The sequence below is a fragment of the Oncorhynchus nerka genome, linkage group LG15 (assembly GCF_034236695.1).
Source record: "Oncorhynchus nerka isolate Pitt River linkage group LG15, Oner_Uvic_2.0, whole genome shotgun sequence".
In the NCBI taxonomy this organism is placed as follows: Eukaryota; Metazoa; Chordata; class Actinopteri; order Salmoniformes; family Salmonidae; genus Oncorhynchus; species Oncorhynchus nerka.
In genome coordinates, this window is record NC_088410.1 from 66354375 (window position 1) to 66362889 (window position 8515).

The following is an 8515-nucleotide window of genomic DNA, read 5'->3' on the forward strand; positions in this document are numbered from 1 at the left end:
GCTCAAAATAAGGATAGGACAGTGCTCAAAATAAAGGTAGGACAGGGCTCAAAATAAAGGTAGGACAGGGCTCAAAAGAAGGATAGGACAGGGCTAAAAAGAAGGACAGGACATGGCTCAAAAGAAGGATAGGACAGTGCTCAAAAGAAGGAAAGGACAGGGTTCAAAACAAGGATAGGACAGGGCTCAAAATAAGGATAGGACAGGGCTCAGAATAAGGATAGGACAGGGCTCAAAAGAAGGATAGGACAGGGCACAAAAGAAGGATAGTACAGGGCTCAAAATAAGGATAGGACAGGGCTCAAAATAAGGATAGGACAGGGCTCAGAATAAGGATAGGACAGGGCTCAAAATCCTCAAATGAATATAATAGAACAAATGTTTTGTTTGAATCAGTGATGTTACACATGCACTACTCTTTATTGCAGCAGCCAACTGTATGACTATCTGTGCCTTTATATAAATAACACAGACAGAACTGGAGGGGTTGGGGGAGCTGTCTTTCTCCAGTTTTGTGTGCGTAATCTGGAATAATCTGGATTAAGACTGTGGGCTGGACAGCAGTACTGAAGCACTGTGTTTAATGCAGCTGGGTTAAGTTGTTGCTGCATCTACAGTATAACACCACAGACAGTAAATGGTATAGAGATACTGCTGACGTTCCCAGGTTAAGTGGGTGTGATACTCATAAATTTAACCTGAGCCACAATAGTACAGGTCAGAACACAGGCCCTGAGCCTTTCTGAGGAATGAAGAAGACATGTCTCTACAGTAATTATGTTACGATGTGGTGTTATGGGCTACTGTTCTGGACAATTGAGCTAAAGGGTCATTCAAAATGTTTATAGAGTTTTGCATAGCTATAGATACTGTGTATAGATTTGGTACAATGTGTTCAGAGATGAATGAACTGTTTCATGTTTGTGAGTGAGTGGATGAGTGGAGGCAAAGAGAGGATATTGGAGGTAGTAGAGTGAGCTCTCCATTGCTGTACTGAATACAGTAACCGCATGGTGGAGAGAGGGACTTTCTGCTCTGTGAGTGAGTCATATTGTGGTTCTCTACTCTGCCCGACTGGACAATATGTCTTTAAATGGCACACCCACAGTATCTCCAGTCAGTGCTTAAGTGAACCTCTTGTCTGCGTCATGGCCCACTACAGGTCAGAGAACAGCTTCCTTTCTCACACCTTAGCAACTCAGCTACGTGTGTGTAAGTAAGAGAGGTGGGTGGTGTAGGTATTTAAGTGTAGTTTCCTGCAAATTACACAACGCCTGAGGTTGTGAGTGGCAACGAACACTATGGTGATGTCATTATTGGTTTGTGAGAGTAATTGTCAATGAGACACACAATGACAAAAAATCCCACTGAGTGATGTCATTTACACCCAGTAAAATGTGCAGCTATTTTCTGTTATGTTTTGTCAAATTGTATTCTGGTTTTCTGTTTTCTGTCAGGTGTGCTGTGTTGTAAGACATCTTTTAAATGTTTTGTTGTGTTAGACCACGTCTTTTGTTGTGATAACTACTATTATCAGATAGCCGTGTTTACTACACTGTTAACCATTTTTGTAATTTTATCAGTAACTTACTGTATTTATCAACAGTATGATACTGTTTACAGTAGATACAGACAGCAGGGTCCAGGTGCTACAGGCAGGCCACTGGCAGGGCCAACCAATCATAGAGCAGCAAACCTTGTGAAGATGTCAGTACACACAATACACTACAGCGGCCTATCATTCCTCCAGTACTGTACAGTACACAGTCAATCAGAGAAGTCTCTTGTCTGTCAGTCTGCAAGCAAACGTAATAACCCAAGTCAAGTAAAGAACAGACACCATTTTTGTCAAAATAAATATTGAACTAGGCAAGTCAGTTAAGAACAAAAATTCCTATTTACAATGACGGCCTACCAGAAGGTCAAAGGCCTCCTGCGGGGATGGGGGCTGGGATTTTTTCTATTTTTTATATATATATACAGTTGAAGTTATAAATTTACATACACTTAGGTTGGTGTCATTAAAACTCATTTTTCAACCACTCCACAAATTTCTTGTTATCAACTATAGTTTTGGCAAGTCGGTTAGGACATCTACTGTGTGCATGACACAAGTCATTTTTCCAACAATTGTTCACAGACAGATTATTTCACTTATAATTCACTGAATCACAATTCCAGTGGGTCAGACGTTTACATACACTAAGTTGACTGTGCCTTTAAAGAGCTTGGAAAATTATGTAATGGCTTTAGAAGGTTCTAATAGGCTAACTGAAATCATTTGAGTCAGGAGGTGTACCTGTGGATGTATTTCAAGGCCTACCTTCAAACTCAGTGCCTCTTTGCTTGACATTATGGGAAAATCAAAAGAAATCAGCCAAGACCTCAGAAAAAATTATAGACCTCCACAAGTCTGGTTCATCCTTGGAGCAATTTCAAAACGCCTGAAGGTACCACGTTCATCTGTACAAACAATAGTACGCAAGTATAAACACCATGGGACCACGCAGCTGTCATACCGCTCAGGAAGGGGACGTGTTCTGTCTCCTAGAGATGAACGTACTTTGGTGCGAAAAGTGCACATCAATCCCAGAACAACAGCAAAGGACCTTGTGAAGATGCTGGAGGAAACAGGTACAAAAGTATCTATATCCACAGTAACAACGAGTCCTATATCGACATAATCTGAAAGGCCGCTCAGCAAGCAAGAGGCCACTGCTCTAAAACCGCCATAAAAAAGCCAGACTACGGTTTGCAACTGCACATGGGGACAAGATTGTATTTTTTGGAGAAATGTCCTCTGGTCTGATGAAACAAAAATAGAACAGTTTGGCCATAATGACCATCATTATGTTTGGAGGAAAAAAGGGGAGGCTTACACCAGCTCTGTCAGGAGGAATGGGCCAAAATTCACCCAATTTATTGTGGGAAGCTTGTGGAAGGCTACCTGAAATGTTTGACCCAAGTTAAACAATTTAAAGGCAATGCTACCAAAAACAAATTAAGTGTATGTAAACTTCTGACCCGCTGGGAATGTGATGAAAGAAATAAAAGCTGAAATAAATCACTCTCTCTACTATTATTCCGACATTTCACATTGTTAAAATAAAGTGGTGATCCTAACTGACCTAAGACAGTGACTTTTTACTAGGATTAAATGTCAGGAATTGTGAAAAACTGAGTATAAATGTATTTGGCTAAGGTGTATGTAAACTTCCGACTTCAACTGTATATAGGACAATCACATCACGTCAAGAGAGACACCACAACGCTACATAAAGAGAGAACTTAGACAACATTATAGCATGGCCGCAACACATGAAAACACAGAATGGTAGCAAAACAACATGGCAGCAGCAGAACATTGTAGCAGCACAAGACATGTTACAAACATTATTGGGCACAGACAACAGCACAGGGCAAGAAGGTAGCGACAACAATACATCACGCAAAGCAACCATAACTGTCAGTAAGAGTGTCCATGATTTCATCGGATATGAGTAGACAGATATTGGAATACATGAGAGAAAGATGTTTGACTCAGCATCAGAGGATATTACATTCCAGGGAGAGAAAGAGAGAGAAACATTTTGAAAAGAGAGAAAGATGGAGAATAGAGTCAGAGACACCATCAGAGAGAGAGAGAGAGGGGGAGGGAAAGAGAGAAAAGGAAAATATAGAAAGACGGGTAGAAGAAAGAGAGAGTTATCTGAGTAGTCATGTCCTGGGCTGTTTGATTGTTCTTGATGTGTTCCAGCGAGCCAGCAGACAGACAGGAAACAAGAGGAAGAGGATAAGACAGCAGAGTAGAGAAGAGAGGAGTGACTCACTCTGCTCAGTCCTGTGGTTGTGGTGGTCTTGTGATTACTGCTCCCATTGCTTTCTTGCTCTCTCTCTCTCTCTTTCACTCACACACACTGTTACTGTCTGTATCTACAGATTCTTTCTTCTGGTGAAGACACAGCATGGTGTGGTGTGCCTGCGTGCGTACCTGCCTGCCTGCGTGCATGCGTACCTACGTGTGAGCGAGCATGCGTGTGTCACACCCTGGTCTGTTTCAACTGTCTTTGTGCTTGTCTCCACCCCCCTCCAGGTGTCGCCCATTTCCCCCATTATCCCCAATGTATTTATACCTGTGCTCTCTGTTTGTCTGTTGCCAGTTTGTTTTGTTTATCAAACCTACCAGCGGGTTTCCCCTTGCTCCTGTCTTTTTCTAGTTCCTGTTTTCTAGCTTCCCCGGTTTTGACCATTCTACCTGCCCTGAGCCTGCCTGCCGTTCTGTACCTTGTCACACCACCCTGGATTATTGACCTCTGCATGCCCTGACCCCGAGACTGCCTGCCATTCTGTACCTTATGGACTCTGATCTGGATAACTGACCTCTACCTGCCCTTGACCTGTCGTTTTGCCTGAACCCTGTTCTAGTAATACATTTTTGTTACTTCGACACAGTCTGCATCTGGGACTTCTCCTGAAACGTGATAGCATGTGTGTTTTCATACGAGCATGTCTGCGTGACTGTGTTTGTATCTGTGTATGAAGTACCCCATGCTCACACTATCTAACCTTCACTGCACCTGTCCCTACCACAACCCCTCAACGCCTTGCCTTCACTTCCTCTCTCAGTTTCTCTGACAACTGTCTCATATTAACTCCCACTTTCACTTCCTGGTTTAAGCAGTGGCTGTCTTACAACAAACAAGAACAGGCCAAAGAAACCAGTCCTGCCAGGAAGACATGAAGGGAGATAAGAAAACAACAACATCAGTACAGATAAAATGTATATGCAAAAAATATATATATTTATTGTAGTCCAATGTTTTATTGTGGTATTGAAAATATTTCATCACCACTATCAGGAAGAGTGATATTATTACTTTTGAACCTTTATATAACTAGGCAAGTCAGTTATTAAGAACACATTCTTATTTACAATGACGGTCTACATCGGCCAAACCCGGACGATGCTGGGCCAATTGTGCGCCACCCTATGGGACTCCCAATCACGGCCGGTTGTGATACAGCCTGGATTCAAACCAGCGTGTCTGTAGTGACGCCTCTAACACTGAGATGGAGTTCTTTAGACCGCTTCGCCACTCGGGAGAACAATGCCATTTGTTCAGATAACAGATGATTTATTGATCTATTAAATCATTCCTTCAGGCATCAGTCTCACTTCAGAATCCAAACCGGATGTAATATATTTCTTGCCACTGGTTGGCTTTGTGACGCTAGTCTGATTTCCAATAGGGAACACTGTAAACAGAAAGAGTTGCATACTTCTTCACCCAGCACGGTCACTGAGCTGGCAAGCTAAAGTTAGCTAGTGAGTCACAGAAATGTACGTTCAGTCTGTTAATTATTTCAGTCCGATTGGACTTATCCTACTCAAATCAACATGGCTCAACATAGTTTTTTCGTTTTTGACCTCGACATTCTTGTTGGATAGATACTTTGATAGCTAACATGTGGGCTAATCTCCTGTGGATGCCTCCATCTAGTTCCCTAGAGCAGCAGACCGGTTAGTCAACTTTGCTTTCGAACTTTGTAATCATCTGTAAAGTTGTTTTACATGAAATCACACTAGCTAGCTAGCTATATTTTGTTAAAAAGCCTGTTGATGTAATTGGTTGTTTATTTGGAGCTAGCTTACTAAGCTATCACTAGCTAGCTAGGTGGTTAATGTGGTGTAGGCAACAGTACCTTTACAGTGTTACTGAATGACAACAATATAGCCTTGTAGCTGGCAAGTTGGTTGATATGGGGTGCAGTAGGCTATAGTACAACAGTACTAGTAGTTGGTTGATGGGGTGGGGTAATGTAGGCTACAATACAGCAACAATAGCCTTCCTACTGTTCTGTTATTCGTTGGGTCTGGAAATGGTTAAATTAGATAATAATATAAAAATATCACACATTCCTGCAGCTGGGATGGTGTCACATTGTCTTTATCCAAACCATAGCTGCAGCTACGGATATGCCTTTTACTTGAGAGCTCTGTCTTTGCCAGGTCTCCCTTGACAAAATAATGTTTTTTTTGACCTGGTAAAATAAGCTTGTGTCCACTCTCACTAGATATAATTGTGTGGTTTGGTGGCAGATTTTCAAAAGAAAATAGACATATACGGTATATCATCAGCAATTTTCAACCAGATAAGATACACAGCTAACCCATATTTAATTGAATTCATAAATGTGGACACTAATTATTGTTAATATTCCAATCCTCTAGGCCCTCCATTCCCAAACCTGAAGCCCCATGTCCCCAGCAGGAAATACAAAGAAAAACTTCCTATTGAGGAAATGTAAGATAACTAACTCAATGTCATATTTAGATTTAGAGTTACTGACATGAACAGAAGCATATACAAGCAATCTATCAAATGCATTTTATAAAGCCCCTTTTACATCAGCAGTTGTCACCAAGTCCTTATACAGAAACCCAGCCTAAAATGCTGATGCATAAGCACAGTGGCTAGGAAAAACTCCCTAGAAGAGCAGAAACCTAGAGAGGGTAACCGGGTTCTGGGGGTTGGCCAGTCCTCTTCTGGCTGTGCTAGTGGAGGTTATAAAACAGTACAGCGTTTTAGGCCAGATCGTTCTTCAAGATCGTTCAAGGTCCTGCAGCCTTTATTTAATTGTTGTAGGCTAAGCCCTAGAGGTTTTGTAACGTCACAGGATTTAGCGTACTTGTCAATCCAGATCTGAATATTTGATATCCTTTTTACTGTACACTGTTTTTCTTCTCCTAAGCTAATCACTGAATGTCCTACTACAAGGATGTGGTCAGGTTGACACACTTATGAGCCACAATAACACAGATCAGAGATTGCGAGGGCAAGTACAATGATCAGTTGGGAAATTGAAGTCTGCTGCATGGTTGCCCCACATACACACACACTTAATTTAGGTTAGTGTGTAGTCAAGGCTTGATCGTTAAAATAATATAGTGTCTATCTTTCAGATCTGTCAACCAGGCTCGGGGGGTGACAGGTAAGCGTGTTTCCACAAAGATGTTCCAGACCTGGAGTGGCACGCTGGAACTTCCAGAGGCTTGTAGACCTGAAGCAGTGTGAGGTAGGTAATTATCACACACACGTATACACACTCACTCTGTTTTGGTGTATAATTATTTTCACTTATAAAAATTGTTCCTCTCTTTTAGATCTGACACCCCTACTAGCTCAACCACAGTTCTCACAGCTGCAGTCGTCTGCTCCTGCACCTGCTACACCGGCCACGACAGGTGATTCAGGTAATTATCACATGCTTGTATACACACACGCATACTCTTCCTCACTTTGGGCTCTATTCAATCACATCCACTTTAGCCGACATCCGCATAGCAGTTGTTTTGGCGGTGTCTGAGATGAAACTGTGTTAGAGCTGTCAAATTCACCAGCGGCTCCTGGCATTATACCTAAAGCGGACATTGCCTTTGGCTGCACAGAGTCGTAATAACATAAATCTCATGCAGCCCTGTTTACAAGTTAGACCACTGGAATTTGAGATGTAATCTCCACCTCATTTAGGCTGATAGAAATCCTCATTATTTAGTTGAATGATTTAGAATTTGAGCATCATTATTTCTTTATAACCTGCACTTTCTCATTCTGAACTTGTAACGCGAGTAGGACGGATGTAGTTTCGTGCCAGTGATCAACAGCAGCTTCTTCCTGATTTGACAGATCCTACTCAGTTACACCTCAGACACCGCCAAAACATCAGCTATGCGTGTGTCGGCTATCGCCGGTTAATGCTTAATCTGATTGAATCTAGGCCTTACACTCATTCAGTCTGTTTAGTTGTATGATTATTGTCAGTTAAGAAAATGAGGCCTCTCTTTTAGATCTGCCACCCCCAGCAGTCCTCTGCTGTGGTATTTAATTTACCGGCTACACCGGTTCCTACTACATTGGCCGTGAAGGGAGAATCTTTCGAGGATTCCCAGATGGATACAGGTCATTTAGAATGATATTACATACACATACGCTCACTCACACCCAACAGATGTGCACACAAACATGTTGAACTGTATACTTACTGTCACGTTGTGCATCTCTCTTTCAGATCTGCCATGCACTCCACCACTACCCCAGACAGCCTCACCCAGAAGTGCATGCACCGGGCCTATCACAAAGCAGAGATGGGTGGCTGACAAGGAAAAATAAAACACAACATGCACACACACTCTCTCTCTGTTACACACACATTATCCCCAATGTATATAAATTGTAATTATTTTATTTTAGGATTGGAGATATCTTACGCCTACATATCCATTATCAATAGCTACATAATTACTCTATCCAATCAAAGTGTGATTGATAATATTGTAAGAGTATTGCTTAATTTGTAGTTTTGAGGAAATTCTGTGTGCTTTTTTTCTGAGTTGAAAAACATGCCTCCCTCTCTCTCACTCACACACACCCAATGTAAATACATTGTTTATTTTATGTATGTTCTTTCTATTTTATTTGAGGATTGTGTGCAATAAAGTACATTCACAGTTAAA

At 41.6% G+C, this 8515-nt stretch overlaps 1 long non-coding RNA gene across 6 annotated transcripts; it reads left to right on the forward strand.

Annotated features, from left to right (window-relative positions):
- Positions 1–4693: 4693 nt before the first annotated feature.
- Positions 4694–8515, forward strand: LOC115143145 (uncharacterized). 6 transcript variants are annotated; one of them, XR_010458822.1, is made up of 6 exons: positions 5250–5521; positions 6233–6837; positions 6965–7077; positions 7166–7255; positions 7850–7961; positions 8071–8515. It is a non-coding gene; the product is annotated as an uncharacterized LOC115143145 (long non-coding RNA). The 6 variants fall into 6 exon arrangements; XR_003865598.2 differs by having other exon boundaries at positions 6233–6305; positions 6754–7077; XR_010458824.1 differs by lacking the exon at positions 5250–5521 and adding an exon at positions 4694–4780 and having other exon boundaries at positions 6233–7077.